The sequence below is a fragment of the Bos indicus genome, chromosome 14 (assembly GCF_029378745.1).
Source record: "Bos indicus isolate NIAB-ARS_2022 breed Sahiwal x Tharparkar chromosome 14, NIAB-ARS_B.indTharparkar_mat_pri_1.0, whole genome shotgun sequence".
Taxonomy (NCBI): Eukaryota; Metazoa; Chordata; class Mammalia; order Artiodactyla; family Bovidae; genus Bos; species Bos indicus.
This window is the reverse complement of record NC_091773.1, coordinates 21657744-21674885: the sequence shown is the minus strand read 5'-3', so window position 1 is coordinate 21674885 and position 17142 is coordinate 21657744. Positions and strand designations below refer to the sequence as shown.

Genomic DNA, 17142 nt, shown 5'->3' with positions numbered 1-17142 from the left:
GTTGCTGTTTTGTTATCATAAACAGACATGGTCTAGAGTCCCGGTTGCTTCATCTGTCTTCTCTCTGTTCCTAACATGGGAATATCTGTAGCAACCATGGTATGTAATTGCTGAGCCAGCAACAAGTCCAGTAAATGGTGTATAAGAAAAATGAGGTCTCTTTTTTTCTCTCTCATCTGCATCTTAAACATCACAGTGGCATGGGTGTGGAACATGCCACAAGGTGTAGTTGAGAATATATATGAACTAAACTCCAAGCGAGGTTTTAAGTGACTGAGCATGCGGACCAGTGGTCCCTGTGAATCCAGGATGCAGAACAATCATGAGTTTTGTCTTTCTCTCATCCCTGCATAGAGCATGTGATGTGAAAGTTGCTCAGTCATGTGCAACTCTTTGCGACCCCATGGACTCTATAGACCATGGAATTCTCCAGGCCAGAATATTTGAGTGGGTAGCCTTTCCCTTCTCCAGAGGATCTTCCCAACCCAGGGATCAAACCCAGGTCTCCCACATTTCGGGCAGATTCTTTACCAGCTGAGCAGCAAGGGAAGCTCAAGAATACTGGAGTGGGTAGCCTATCCCTTCTCCAGTGGATCTTCCTGACCCAAGAGTCAAACCAGGGTCTCCTGCATTGCAGGGGGATTCTTAACCAGCTGAGTTATCAGGGAAGCCCTGTATACAATATGCATTAGGACTACTCTGTAGGATGTGGAGCAGGTTGAAAAAGAAAGTGTTAACAGCATCCAGATTTATACCTGAAGGACTTGTGTTTCTGAGTCCTGGGCAGAAAATTAAAATAGTCGGGGGTCCCCAACTTCTGGCCATGGACTGATATCTCCAGTCAGATCAGCAGAGGCATTGGCTTAGAAATAAAGTGCTCAGTAAATGCAGTGCACTTGAATCATCCCGAAACCATCCACCTCACCCACCGTCCTTGGAAAAATTGTCTTCCTTGAAACCAGTCCCTGGTGCCAGAAAGGCTGGGGAACGCTGATAAGGGATCGAACTGGTGACCACGCATTCTGTCCTGTCTGAGTCTGATGGAGCAGTGGTGGTCCCACTGCAGAGACCTGCAGACCAGAGAACAAGGCAGAAGAAGGTTGCTAAGTTCCCCATGCCTGCCCCAGACATCTGCCATTTGGGTACCACTTTCCTAAATATTTTATATCTCTGTATCACTTTACTATTATTTATCAGTATTTTGAGCCTTGGCGAGCTTCCAGTGGGCTTGAGACATGAATTATCTGAGAAACACTAGAAAGAACACTGGCTGTGATGTGGAGAAAACCCAGGAGGTGATGGTGGAGGTGAGGGTCCTGGCAGGAGATGTCTCAATAGCTCCCAGAGAGGTCACGTTGCTCACTCAGGGTGGGGGACAGGCATCATGGAGGGGGTGACAAGTGGCCTTGCTGGGTATTAAGCTTTGAAGAAAGAGCTTAGAGATTTGCCGATGCACTGGATACGAGGAGTGAGAGAGGTCAAGGGAGCTCCTGGGACTTTGTGTTGAGCAGCTGGAGGGATGGGTTGTCTTACACTGAAATGAGGAGACTGAGGCTAGAGCAGGGATGGGAAAGGGGGAGGAGGAGGCACCACTGGATGTGTTACATTTGAGATGTCCGCTTCCCACCCAAGAGGAAGGGCAGGTCTACAGGGCAGCGGAGACATTCAAGATGGAGCTTCAACTCTGAGACCCTCACAGAGGCCACACTTAAAACCACAATCCCTGTGATATCAGTATAGGAGTGAACACAAAAAAAAGGAAGTCTGAGGATCGGGCCCTCATGCAACTCACCTCGCCCCCTACCCCACCAAAAATAATTGTGCATTTGCTGAGGAGAAGACAGCAGAGAGAGGACACAGCCATGCCCATGAGGTTAGGAGAAAGAGAGTTTTCCAGGCAGCCAAAGCAAAAATTCTTTTCCAAGAGGAGGGTGAGGGGCTGTGTTAAGTGTACCAGTCTACTCTGGGGTAAACTCTTTTTATTCATATTGACAAGACGTTACCTAATATACATTTTATTCTTGAGCCAAATAGGTCTAGCGACTTCCATGAATCATATTCTAAAAATTCCTGTGTTCCAGCTTTATTTATAAAAGAAATCATCTTCTCTCACATTTTAGTCTGTGAGATACTTCTTAAATTTTTAAGTATGTGTGTTACCTAGTCATCATTTAATCACTGGAGAAAAAAGAGTAAATGCAAATAAAGCATACTATAGACTGAATATTTGTGTCTCCACCTCTTCCAGATTCATGGGTTGAAGTCAAACACTTGATGTGATGGAATTAGGATGTGGGGCCTTGGGGGTGATGAGGTCATGAGGGTGGGGCCTTCCTGAATGGGATTAGTGCCCATATAATAGGGACTGTTCCCCTGCTCTTCTCAGATGAGGAAACCAGGGGAACATGGAAAAGCAGAACCTCCCCACACCAATCTGCTGGTGCCTTAGTATTGTATTTCTGGCTTCTGGAATTGTGAGAAGTCAATTTCTGTTGTTTAAGACACCCAGCCTGTGATATTTTACTGTAATGGCTTGAACAAATTAAGAAAAAGCATAGCTAAAAAATAATCCTAAATCCAACAATATGGGTATAACTTCATTTAATTTGTTTCTAAGTTTTTGTATGATAAATATAATTTTCATGAGTATATATTGAATATTAAATATATATATATTTGAGTAATACAAAATAATTTCCTTCAAGTGAATTTCTAGAATTAACATTTCTGGGTCTAAAGCATTTGCAAAATTCCATTGAACTGCTTAAATCACTGCAGTTTATAATATATTTTAATTTTCAGATGTTAAGTTTCTTTCACTATTTTTTATTAAGTATTTTAATTAAGTATACTTTATTTCTATAAATATATAAATGTGTATATGCACAATATGTTCTCACAAACTGAATTTTTTCAGATTTACTTGGTATGAAAAAAATCTCACTGGCATTTTAATTGGAATTACTTAAAATTTACATGATAATTTCATTTTTCATATATGTATTTTTCTGTCTAGGAGAATGGTATGTTTCTTCATTTAGCTGAACTTATTGTGTATTCCTCAGTTATTTTTATCTTTGTCTTTTGTATGCTAAAGTGATGATTATTTTTAAATAATTTTGGACTTACAGGAAAGATGCATGACTAATATAAACAAAACTTCCTCCAGAACTATTATATAAAGTCAGTTATACACCACATAAGCCCCATCACCTAAAATATTTCAGTCATTTTTACAAGTAAGACATGTTTGCCATGTAGTAAATTTCCATCAAAATCAGGAAATTAACTCATTATGTTTCTACCATGCAACCCATAGACCCGTAACTGCCAGTTGTTGCAAAGATGTCTCTTACAGTGTGTGTGCAAGCATGCTCAGTGGCTAAGTCTTGTGTGACTCTTTGCAAGCTTATGGACTGTAGCCCTCCAGGCTCCACTGTCTATGGAATTCTCCAGGCAAGAATATTGGATTGGGTTGCCATTTCCTTCTCCAGGGAATCTTCCCAACCCAGGGATCGAACCTATGTTTTTTTTCCATCTCCTGCATTGGCTGGCAGATTCTTTACCACTGAGCCACCTGGGAAGCTGGAAGACAGTCAAATCCAGGATGAAGCATTGCATCTAGTGTCATGTCTCTTTAAACTCCCTCAATCTGGAATAAATCCAAGTGTTTCCTAATTCCCATGACCTGACACTTTTGAGTGTGACAGACCTTTTTTATGGATCACCTGTGAATGTGAATATCAACTTCTTCATGATGGCTTTGAGTTCATGGACCAGTGGTAGGAGCATCCCAGGAGTGATGCACATCCTCCTGGTTGTCCCTTGGCTGATGTCCACTTTGGTCTCTTGAAAAAGTGTATCTGTGTGTTGGAGTGTCTTTCTTATGTTGAAGTCTTAAGCCCTGCTTTCTGAGTGTGACCTTATCTGGAAATAGGTCTTGCAGATCTAATAAAGTCAGGTTGAGGTCACGATGGATTAGAGAGGGCCCAAATGCAGTGACCGGTGTCCTTATGAGAGGAGAGAGATCTGACAACACAAACAGAGGGATGAAGCCACGTGATGATGGAAGCAGAGAGTGGAGTGATGCGGCCACAAGCCACGGGCACTGGGGACTGGCAGTCGCCACCAGAAGCCAGAAGTTCCAGGAAGGACCCTCTCCCAGCACCTGCAGAGAGGAGCCCGGCTCTGGGAACATGTGGACTCCTAGCTCCAGTGTCTTGAGAGAATACACGTGTGTCATTTTAGGTCACTCGGTTTGTGGTAATTTGTTGTCTGCAGTCCCAGAAAACTAATCAAGGTGGTGTCTGCCAGATTCCTTTACAATAAAATTAGTTTTCCCCTTTATAGTAAATAAGTTTCTTTTTCCCTTGGGGAGTCCTTTGAGATTAAGTAAGGAAGTCCTTAAAAACTTTTATTCACCTGTTTTTAGGATCCATTGATGCTTCCTGGCTCAATTATTACCATTGTTGTTCTTGTTAAAAAATAAAAAACTAAGTAAAAAATCAAAATAATTTCCTTTTTTGATTTTTCATTTAGTTTTATTTTTTTAAACAGTTGTTATAAATTTTTTAAATTAATTTTTATTGGAGTTCAGTTCAGTTGTGTCCGACTCTTTGCAACCTCATGGACTGCAGCATGCCAGGCTTCCCTGTCCATCACCAATTCCTGGAGCTTGCTCAAACTCATGTCCACCGAGTTGGTGATGCCATCCAACCAGCTCATCCTCTGTCGTCCCCTTCTCCCCCAACCTTCAGTCTTCCCCAGCATCAGGGAAAGATTTAAAAATTTTTTAGAATATAGTTGCTTTATAGTGTTATGTTAGTTTCAGCTGTACAGCAAAGTGAATCAGCCATACATGTACATATATCCCCTCTTTACTACAGAGCCCTGAATAGAGTTCCCTGTGCTATACAGTAGGTTCTGATTAGTTATCTACTTTATCAGTCAGTTCAGTCACTCAGTCGTGTCCGACTCTTTGCGACCCTATGAATCGCAGCATGCCAGGCCTCCCTATCCATCACCAACTCCCGGAGTTCACTCAAACTCATGTCCATTGAGTCAGTGATGCCATCCAGCCATCTCATCCTCTGTCATCCCCTTCTCCTCCTGCCCCCAATCCCTCCCAGCATCAGGGTCTTTTCCATTGAGTCAACTCTTTGCATCAGGTGGCCAAAGTACTGGAGTTTCAGCTTTAGCACCATTCCTTCCAAAGAACACCCAAGGCTGATCTTCTTTAGAATGGACTGGTTGGATCTCCTTGCAGTCCAAGGGACTCTCAAGAGTCTTCTCCAACACCTCAGTTCAAATGCATCAATTCTTCAGCACTCAGCTTTCTTCACAGTCCAACTCTCACATCCATACATGACCACTGGAAAAACCATAGCCTTGACTAGATGGACCTTTGTTGGCAAAGTAATATCTCTGCTTTTCAATATGCTATCTAGGTTGGTCATAACTTTCCTTCCAAGGAGTAAGTGTCTTTTAATTTCATGGCTGCAATCACCATCTGCAGTGATTTTGGAGCCCAAAAAAATAAAATCTGACACTGTTTCCACTGTTTCCCCATCTATTTCCCATGAAGTGATGGGACCAGCTGCCATGATCTTCATTTTCTGAATGTTGAGCTTTAAGCCAACTTTTTCACTCTCCTCTTTCACTTTCATCAAGAGGCTTTTTAGTTCCTCTTCACTTTTTGCCATAAGGGTGGTGTCATCTGCATATCTGAAGTTATTGATATTTCTCCTGGCAATCTTGATTCCAGCTTATGCTTCTTCCAGCCCAGCGTTTCTCATGATGTACTCTGCATATAAGTTAAATAAGCAGGGTGACAATATATAGCCTTGACGTACTCCTTTTCCTATTTGGAACCAGTCTGTTGTTCCATGTCCAGTTCTAACTGTTGCTTCCTGCCCTGCGTATAGGTTTCTCAAGAGGCAGGTCAGGTGGTCTGGTATTCCCATCTCTTGAAGAATTTTCCACAGTTTATTGTGACCCACACAGTCAAAGGCTTTGGCATAGTCAATAAAGCAGAAATAGATGTTTTTCTGGAACTCTCTAGCTTTTTCGATGATCCAGTGGATGTTGGCAATTTGATCTCTGGTTCCTCTGCCTTTTCTAAAACCAGCTTGAACATCTGGAAGTTCATGGTTCATGTATTGCTGAAGCCTGGCTTGGAGAATTTTGAGCTTTACTTTACTATCGTGTGAGATGAGTGCAATTGTGCAGTAGTTTGAGTATTCTTTGGCATTGCCTTTCTTTGGGATTGGAATGAAAACTGACCTTTTCCAGTCCTGTGGTCACTGCTGAGCTTTCCAAATTTTCTGGCATAGTGAGTGCAGCACTTTAACAGCATCATCTTTCAGGATTTGAAAGAGCTCAACTGGAATTCCATCACCTCCACTAGCTTTGTTCGTAGTGATGCTTGATACATAGTGGTATATATGTCATCCCAATCTCCCAATTTATGCCTTCCTTCACCCCTTGGTGTCCATATGTTAAAATTTCTGTTCTAATTTATGATTCAAAAGAGTGAAATAAAATAGAAATTATTTGATTTGAGGTAACTGCCTTGTAAAACATTAGCACATAAGGCCAGTTTGAAGAAAAGGAGATTTATCTCCATGACAAGGTTAAACACTTCTTCCATCATCAGCCAGCTACTCAGGCATTCTACTTCATCCTGATAACATGCCAGTAATGGGCGTCTTTCTAGAAATAATATGTTTAATCAACATTTTCAAGTTCACTTTCAAAGGGAACTATAAAGTTTAACATCTCCTCTGTATTTGTGTTTACGTTGCTTTTTTAATGTGTGCTACATGTTTCTATTTTTTCTCTCTCTTGTATCTCTCTCTCTTTGGCCATTTTACCTGAGGTTTATTTCGAGGCTCAGCACATTTATCTGTAAAGGACCAGGGAGTGAATATATAGGCTGAGTGAGCCATTCCGTCTCAATCACAGCTATTCAGCTTTGCACTTGTAGCAGGGAAGTAGCCAGAGACATAAATAAATGAATGTGACTCAGTTCCAATGGAACTTTATTATGGCCACTGAAATTTGAATTTCATTTAATTTTCATGTGTCACAAAATATTATTCTTCATTTTCCCATAACTATTTAAAAATCTAAAAACCATTTGAACTCGAGTATCATACAAAAACAGGTGGCAGGCAGGATCTGGCCTGCAGGCCATGGTTTTCCAACCGCTCGTCAATTTTACAGATTTGGTCAAAGATGAAACAAACAAAAAAACACTTAACTTTGTTTATTATATCGATAGCTAATTTTTTGTTCTTTAAATTACTTAACATTTTAAGAATTTAGTCATCCCTTCCATCTACTGTTTTAGTATTTATTTTTACTATCTTCTTGAGTTTAATGTTTAGGTTTCCTTTTACTATTTTTCATGAATGTTTAAGTATACAGCAGTCTGTATAATAGTATAACAACCGTATCCTCATTACCATTCTTAATAAGGAAGAGATTACAAAGAGAGAAAAGCACTTCTATGCTTGGCAGCCTGGTGGACAAGCTAACTTTCATACCCTTCCAATGGAGACCATTAAAAAAAAAAGCTGGATTAATTGTTTTGAAATATATCGCCGAGCTGGATAGACAGAAGGAGTCAGCAGAAGGCTGAAAACAATTTAAAATCAGGGTCCTCACAGGCCAGATTAAATAGTGTCACAGTAGCTTTGGCTCTCAGAGGGTTAGCTGCCAGCTCTTCGAGACCCAGAACTTGTGCTGTGGTTCCTAAGGGAACATGGGACAGGAGGCAGGCTCCCACCGTGTCTGGAACAAAGAGCTGGGGGCCTTGGGGTTCCCCCCACCTTGGGAAGGGTGGAAACGGGATTAAAGCTGCATGACTTGGGCTGGGCTCACGACCATTTGTAACCCTGAGGAGCTGTCACTCTGCTTGTCGCCTGAATTCACACCATGGGGTTGAAAAGCTGACTTTGAGAATTTCCTGTAAAGTGGTCTCAGGTTGATAATGTCTGTAGGAAGTGATGCTTCTTCAGGTAGATCTGAAAAGAAAAATATCTGCAAGACACATGAACTCACCATTTAAAAGCCTCCAAAGGAAAGAACAGAAATAAAGCAAAACTCAGCCTGAACAGAATTGGGAAGTATACTGATCAGATTTAGAATGTAAACTAAGTAGGTTTAATATGTTTTAATAGAGAAAAGAGAGGCTCGAAAATATAAGAATGAAGCATGGTATTGAAAACTGACATCGAAAATTTGAAAAAGAACGAAATGGAACAACTGAAAATGAAAAACATGGTAAAAAATTTCAGCACTACTGGTAAAGAGCAAAATAGACAAAACCAAAAACATAATTGAATCCATGAATAGAAGACAGACTAAAAGCATCACCCAAAATGCAGCCGAAGGAGAAACAAAAAAATGGGGGAAAAAACCAGGGTTGCTGGGACACAAAATGAGAAGTTATTATATATATTTGCATATGATATATACATATATACTGATATATATATATATATATATATATATATATATATATATATATCTTATGGACTCTATGGGAGAGGGAGAGGGTGGGAAGATTTGGGAGAATGGCATTGAAACACGTAAAATATCATGTATGAAACGAGTCGCCAGTCCAGGTTTGATGCACGATACTGGATGCTTGGGGCTAGTGCACTGGGACGACCCAGAGGGATGGTATGGGGAGGGAGGAGGGAGGAGGGTTCAGGATGGGGAACACATGTATACCTGTGGCGGATTCATTTTGATATTTGGCAGAACTAATACAATTATGTAAAGTTTAAAAATAAAAATAAAAAAATAATTGTAGTAAACGAAAACTTAATTGTGCCATTTATCTTGTGCTTTTTGAACAAGTGCTAACAGCTTAATTTAATCCTTGCAACGATGTAGGAAGAGAGTACTGTTATCAGTGTCCTAGTTTAGAGATGCAGAGGGGGCTGAGGAGCCTTAAGTATTATGATGATGGAGCTCAGAACTGGTGACCCTGGTTTGCACCCAAGCTGGCCAACTGCACACCCGCAAGCCTGCAGCCTGGGTGCTGTATATGTGCTGGCAGTACTGTGTTCATGCAGGTGTGGGGGGCATGCATAGAGTGGAGGGGACACTCCTCATTGTACACAGATTCCTATAGGAATTTAAGGTCTCATCGTGGCTATCAGTTCTGCTCTATTGATCTCTCTGACTCATGCATTATTATCTCATTATTAAAATTTTAGTAGTTCTCAAAAAATCATATTAAATGCCATTCTACATTAGCTTTTAGCTTTCCTCAATGACTTGCAGCTTCATCTTTCTTTGAACTTCATTTAATACTGATATTTTCTTTTGGAATTCATTCTAGGAAAAAGTTTAACATTCATTCTGTTTTATTGATTACTTCTTTGCACACTTGTCTTAGATCTTGTACTAGACAGCAATGTTTTAAGACAAGGGATATATTTTTAATAACTTTTTTTTTTTTTGGCTGTACCAGGTCTTAGTTGCAGCATGTGGGATCTAGTCCCCTGACCAGGAATTGAACCTGAGCCCTCTGCATTGGGAGTATGGAGTCTTAGCCATTGGACCACCAAAGAAGTCCTAAGACAAGGATATTTACCTGTAGCACCTACACTGTGATTTCTAGTGGTCATTCAGTAAAAGTGTGATTTAATTCTTTTCAAATGGACCACATGGGTTGAGTTTAGTTTATGTAGCACTTATACATAGTAACACTGTAACAGTTCCTGCTACATGCCAGGCTTTGTTCTAATGCACAGGACATCTGGGTTAGGCAGGAGTGATTACTACCCCATTTTACAGGTGGGGAAGCTGAGGCCAGGAGAGGTCACACAGCCTGGCAGGGTAGGAACACAGGCCAGCTGAGAGCCGGCTGGCCCTGCCACACATTTGGTGTTTACTATGCTACTCGGTCCCCAATGACTGGAGTGTTAGATGGTGAGAGATGGGTGGTATTTGAAGTTCCCGCAGAGGCCTGTGGTCTCCACCCACTGGATGGGTGGTAGAATCCAGGTAGGCTGCAAGGAGTCATGTATTTGGTCTCCACAGAAGAAACAACTTGCTTCATGTGGGAAAAGCAGAAACAAGCTGTTTGTGGAGATTCTGTTGAGAAATCACATAGTTTTGGGAGGGGGGGTGAATATGCTACAAACCAGTCATTGCTATTTTGAAACTGAGTTTAGATTAAGCATTCTTTATCAAGTCTAAGCAATTAAAAATTCCACTTAGCATTGCAGTACATATATATATTTTTCTGTCTGTACAGACAATGTTACAACAAAAATGGTGCCAAGCAGCAGAAGGATTTGCATATTAGGTCTGGCTTGCGTTTTCCAGGTAGGAGTTGTGTTAAGTTGGGGAGATTGATTATGTTGTCCCCAGTTTATCCCAACAAGGCATCAGAGTAGATGATCTGACTGCCACATGCGTGGTCGTGCAGCTGCTCCCTGTTCTGTTTGACTCCAGCTCCCTGAACTCTGTGAATTCAGTTGCACGCAGGACATCCTGGGAGGAAGGCAGGCATCACAATGATAGGGGGTCGGGTTGACATCCGGGGAGGAGGCAGGATGGATGGGGGTGCAAGTCCAGCTTCTTCAAGCTATTTTCTGTTTGCTGTGTTAATATGCTGCTGGAGCTTGTCGACTTTCATTCAAAAGAAAAGTAAAAAAGCTTTTTTCCTTGTGCCCCAAAATGATCCCCCAAGCCCTTCTACTTTTTAGGATTTGACCTTAATAAAAAGGTTCCATAACCATTCCGTTTGAAAAGGGGCGGGGGAGTCAGATGTCAGAGAGCAAGAAAATGAAATTTTGCATCAGGCGGAATTTCCTCACCAATATTTCAGAAGGATTCATAATTCTGTGGCTGTGTACAAATGATCCATTTTGTTAATCTGAATTTCTAGGGTCATTAAAATTTTTTTCCCTCTGCTCTGGAGTAGTTTATTACTTTGAGAGAGAGAGGGGAAAAAGCCAGTTTAAAACCAGGTAAGGGAAGAAAGCTGACAAAAACATAAATTAGAGGAAGAACTTAATTTAAAAAGTGTCAAAAAGGATAGATAGTCTTAGTTCAATAATAAAGCCTGGTCCGAGAGCCTTCTATCTTTAAATAAAGTGCTCCAGCACTCTATTACCTGTGTACAGCCCATCTTTGATTTCCAATCTAAGTCTATTTTTGCTTCTCGTGATTAGCATACAAATGTGAAAAAAAGAAAAAAGTGGTTACATGCGTGACGATTAGGACATGCCTTTGACTTGAATGTCAGTGTTCTGTCAGCCTAGAGGTGAGGAAATGAATGGCCATTTGCGGGCTCCTTCGAGGTGCATCTTGTCTGAAAATGACTCCAATCCATCTCCTTTTATTTGCATGCTTAGTTCATCACACAGATCGCAAGTCTATAAGCATATATTTGTTTTAAAAGAAACAAAGGGCAACAACATGCAGCAACTTGTTAATCTGTAGGAGGGGGCCTTTCCCTTCCTTCTGCACAGGAGCTTTGAGTCCAGGATGGAGTCCACACGTGGGGGCCCTGCCCTTTCAAGAACCACATGCCAGGTACAGGGATGGGAGGGCTGAGTCCTGACACAGATGTGAAGTTGGGCACCAACCCGGTGCATGGGAGGATGGAGGCCAGGGATGCCTTCCCCTAGTTTTACCTCTGAGAATGGTGTTGGGAGGCATCACCTGTCCTTGGGTTTGATGAAGATGGCACCTAATTTACTCTTTTTTTAAAAAATTGTTATTGTATTATGCTGTGTTAATTTCAGGTGTTCAGCAAAGTGAATCAATTATATATATGCATGTATCCATACTTTTTCAGATTCTTTTCCTATTTAGGTTATTACAGAGTATTGAGTAGAGTTCCCTGTGCTCTATAGTAAATCCTTGTTGGTTATCTATCTTATATATAGTAATGTGTACATGTTAATCCCAGTCTCCTAATTTATCACTTCCCTCCACCTTTCCCCTTTGGTAACCATAAATTTGATTTTGAGATCTGTGAGTCTGTCTCTGTCTTGTAAAGAAGTTCATTTCTCTCATTTTTGAATTGGCTTCCACATATAAGTGGTATCATATGGTGTTTGTCTTCCTCTGTCTGACTTACTTCATTTAGTGTGATCATCTGTAGACCCATACATGGTGCTGCAGATGGTATTACTTCCTTCTTTTTTATAGCTGAGTACTATTCCTGTGTGTGTGTGTCTGTGGTACATCTTTATCCATTCCTCTGTTGATGGATGCTGAGGTTGCTTCCATGTCCTGGCTATTGTAAATAGTACTGCTATGAATATAGGGGGACATGCTTCTTTTCAAATTATGATTTTCTCCAGATAAATGTGTAGGAGTGGGATTGCTGGATCATGCGGCAGTTCTATATTTAGTTTTCTTTCTTTGTAGGAGCAGGGAGTGGGCCCACAATAGCTAAGACTTCAAATTCCCTGATAATATGTTCAGAGAGTCCCCTGCCAGACTCCTGCCTACCAGCTTCCTCGAGTCCCCACCGGAATCCTCTCTGAAGAGAGTGTCTCCGGGTGGAGGGAGTCTGCCGGCCTCCTGGCACCTGGATGGGCTTTGGTCCTCTCATGTGGGGCTGGCAGCAGTGAGGGAGGTCACTGCTGTGCCAGTGGCTGCTGACGGATGGCCCCATTTACATCAAAGGCAGTTAGTATGCATGAAACCACTCAAGCATCGTTTGTTTCAGGGAGTCCAACCGGTCCATTTTTCAGTTCCTTTCTGGTTCAGGGTCAGAAGCAAATGAAGGATCTCAGATTGGCTTCATTTGGGGTAAGTGATGCTTCCTTCTTCATTTATAGCAAATTTGTTTAAAGTTATCACACTTTTACCATGTGGAAAGGTCCTTCTCTAAAGGCCAGGGAAGCTGTAGCAGGGCTGGAGCCCCTGGTGATGTCGCAGGCAAGTTCATGTGGATGGTCACAGTCACACACACCTGTGTGCAGTGAGGAGGCAGCCATGGGCAAACGTGCAGAGACACCAGGCTCTGGACCACTGGCCAGACCCAGGTCAGCTTGCAATGCTACTTAAATCCGATCTTAAAGGAGACAGCCCCTTTTCACTTTGAGAAAAAGCTTCAGATTCCACTCCAGGACAGGAAATGATTGATATGATTTTGGAGTTCCACTCAAAAGATTGCTAACATTTGTGTGGTGCATTATAGTTTAAAAACAATCTCTTACTTGTTAATAATGAGGAAGATGTTATTGCCACTTAGTAAGGAAACTGAGTCTCTAATTAGTTTAATCAAATTTCATAGACAAAATAAAATAAAGTCATGTCATCAAAAAAAAAAGGAAAAGTTCTTTTTCCATGTAAAGAATTCATCAAAAATCATAGTCTCAAGAAATGAGAACCGAAGTGCTGTGACAAATGCAGCCATGGCAGCTGACCCAATGTTTGGAAATTGGGGCCCAAAGCTCCTGTCTTTGTCTTTGAACATGGAGTAAAGGAAGTAGTGTTCCCACTGGGCAGGTACGACGCTGTACATGCTCGGTAAGTTACTGGCCACAAGTGGTGTGCGTCCTGTGTGTGTATCATGTTGCCCTGGCTTGACGTTTTTGCCTTGAGGTGATCTACATGGCCAGCTCCGGTCCATGCTCTGGTCCAAGCCTCTATGTTACCCAAGAGCCTGCAGAACCAAGTTAAGCCTGCCTTCTAACTCTGCCCTTACACTGAGATGAAGAACTGAAAATCTTCATCTATGATGTTGCAAGGATTGAGGCTTCTGCTACTTCACACATGTAGCAAAACCACATTTCCTGGGGTCTGTATGGATGCAGAAATCCTCACACACACAAGTCAAGCTCAAGAGGCAACTCATGGATTTCTTCTGATCTTCTACCTTCCACAGACATCATCTGGGCTGTTGTAGGATGATATTTAATTTGATGAGTTCTGTGTACCTGCTTTTCCTAGGAAAGGGGCCAGAATAACTTCATTATACACATATCAGAGATTTTCCTCCTTTATTTGAAGAGAAGAGACAGAGTTGATTGACAACTTAATTTCTAAGTCTTAGTGTCTCAGAATTACAAAACCAAGGCTTTGTGCTGATCTGCCTGTGGAATGAGGTTTTGTCAATGAGCCCCATCATTTAAAAACACTCAGTTGTCAATCTGAGTAAAAGTAAAAACGAATAAACTCAGTAGACACACACAGGAGTTAAATGCCTTCCTCATATTCCCAGAGATGGCTGCAAGGGTATGCAGACAAGAGGGGTCCCCACAGGACACCCTGTTGGAGTTTATTCATTTTATGTTAATAGCATGTTAGGGTCCAGAGTGAGAAGGGTCTGTGAGATAGACACACACCTGAGGCTGCTTAAGGCATTAGATGGGTGTCTTCTGTGGCCATCATGTCTCCGAGCAGATACTTCAGGCTCAAGGAATATATTTAATCAGACGTTTCTTCCGTTGAGACACACACCTGATCACAGTGTCGCCGCTCTCTCTGCCTCGGTGCTCTCATCATCTGATGTGGAACCGTCTGGCTCCCAAACTCAGGCATCTTACCTCGGTGCATTTCTGCCTGTAAGTGAGGTGACACTACTTTATTAAAGCATATAAACACGTGGTTCTTCAGCCCAGTGCAAAAATAAATGTTTTTTTCCCCCACATTAATGCATGAAGGGCTGGAAGTGGCATGAGTGATTTCTAAATTTTGCAAGTAAAATTTCCTGAGAGACGTTAATAACATCTATTTTAGTGATTTTCAGCAAATAATAGTCAAGTTTCTGTACATATTCTGTATGAATATTGTGTGAAAGAGTGGGGAATATACCTATTAATGAAAATGAAAGGTGAGATAGGAGATGCTGTATATAACAAGGGCTATTAGTAAACCCAGACATGAAAACATATGGATCTATTTTGAACAAAACGGAGCCATTGTGGCTCTTAAATGTGGCTAAATCCATCTGGGAGTATAGTTAAGGTAAAGTCTTCATCGCTGTGTTGTTATAATGATAAAGTAGAAGAGAAGCACTTAAGATCACTTTAGTTTTCAACTTAGAGAAGGCGATGGCACCCCACTCCAGTACTCTTGCCTGGAAAATCCCATGGATGGAGGAGCCTGGTAGGCTGTAGTCCATGGGGTCGAGAAGAGTCGGACACAACCGAGTGACTTCATTTTCCCTTTTCACTTTCATGCATTGGAGAAGGAAATGGCAACCCACTCCAATGTTCTTGCCTGGAGAATCTCAGGGACGGGGGTGCCTGGTGGGCTGCCGTCTATGGGGCCGCACAGAGTTGGACACAACTGAAGCGACTTAGCAGCAGCAGCAGCAGCTTTCAACTTCACAATTTCACTGCACACCAAAGTGGGAATCTGGGAGGCAGGCACCTCTGCAATTAACGCACGCATTTAAAACTCCTGAACCTGCAGATGCCATTCACAGGAAACACCTCCAGGAGATACCTGACCAGAGTAGCAACGTTACTGCCAGTTTCACATGGGGATGGGGTTCTAGCAAGACTTCTGAAATGCTTTCAGGCATGGGGGTCTCAGCCCTGGAGAAGGAGGAGGTGGACAGTGAGAACATCCCCCAGGAACTGCTTTCAAACCTGAGCCACCCACAGAGTTCCCCACGAAAATGGCTGAAAAGCAAAGTGAATTACAAGGACGTTGTGATTGTCTGCAGACCTAAGCTAAACTGAGAGAACTTTCCAGGTGTTTCTTGGGACTCCCTTCTAGATGAGCTGCTATTAGGAATCTTTTCCTGTCTGTGCCTCCCTGAACTCCTGAAAGTCTCCAGTGTTTGTAAGAGATGATATCATCTAGTGTTTGATGAGTTTCTCTGGCAAACTGTAGACCTTGTGGGCAGAAACCTCTACCCAGATCGTGGTTGGTTGGCTGCTGTCCCGTGGGGTGGTTGCCTTCTGCTGTCCATGATCATTTATGGACCAACCGTTAGTTGAACATTTCAGCCCTTTTCGTCTACAGCACTTGGACCTGTCAAACTCTGTGATCGATGTGTCTACCCTGCACAGCCTTCTGTCTCACTGCTCCAAGTTGCAGAATCTCAGCCTTGGAAGGCCTCCGGCTTTCGGATCCCATTGTCAATAATCTTGCTCAGAACACAGATTTACTGCAACTAAACCTTTCTGGGTGTTCTGGATTCTCTGAATCTGCCCTGAAGACTTTGCTGAACAGCTGTTCCAGATTGGATGAGCTGAACCTCTCTTGGTGCTATGACTTCACTGAAAAACACATACAGGTGGCTGTTGCACACTGTGTCGGAGACCGTCACCCAGCTGAACCTCACCGGGTACTGAAAGAACCTGCAGAGATCAGATGTCTCTACGTTAGCTGGAAGATGTCCCAATCTTGTCCACCTAGACTTAAGCGATAGTGTCATGCTGAAAAATGACTGCTTTCCAGAATTTTACCAACTCAACTACCTCCAACACCTATCATTCAGTTGGTGCTATGAATGGCACCCCACTCCAGTACTCTTGCCTGGAAAATCCCATGGACGGATGAGCCTGGTGGGCTGTAGTTCATGGGGTCGCTAGAGTCAGACACGACTGAGCGACTTCACTTTCACTTTTCACTTTCCTGCATTGGAGAAGGAAATGGCAACCCACTGCAGTGTTCTTGCCTGGAGAATTCCGGGGACGGGGGAGCCTGGTGGGCTGCCGTCTATGGGATCGCACAGAGTCGGACACGACTGAAGTGACTTAGCAGTAGCAGTATGACATAATACCTGAAACTTTACTTGAACTTGCAGAAATTCCCACATTAAAAACACTACAAGTCTTTGGAATCATGCCAGACAGTACCTTTCAACTGTTAAAGGAAGCCCTCCCTCATCTACAGATTAATTGCTCCCATTTCACCACCATCACCAGACCAACCATTGGCAACAAGAAGAACCAAGAGATATGGGGCATCAAATGCTGTCACTGGACTTGCCCAGTTATATATGAAGCCTCTGTTGCAAGATGGTGTCTTCTCTTTTCTTTGGGCAGGGAAAGTAGGCAGGAAGCCCAGTTGTGGAGAGCTCAGCTATCTTTATTCTTGGCTTTCCATTGCCTTCCTTCTACAAGTATGTTAGAGAATCACTGAAGAGGGAAAACTATGAAGTGTTGCTTTTTAGAAATGACTGTGAAAGCTTTTATC

The 17142-nt window shown here is 42.3% G+C and overlaps 1 pseudogene; it reads left to right on the top strand.

Annotated features, from left to right (window-relative positions):
- Positions 1-1235: 1235 nt before the first annotated feature.
- Positions 1236-16865, top strand: LOC139186826 (S-phase kinase-associated protein 2 pseudogene; annotated as a pseudogene).
- The last annotated feature ends 277 nt before the right edge of the window (positions 16866-17142 follow it).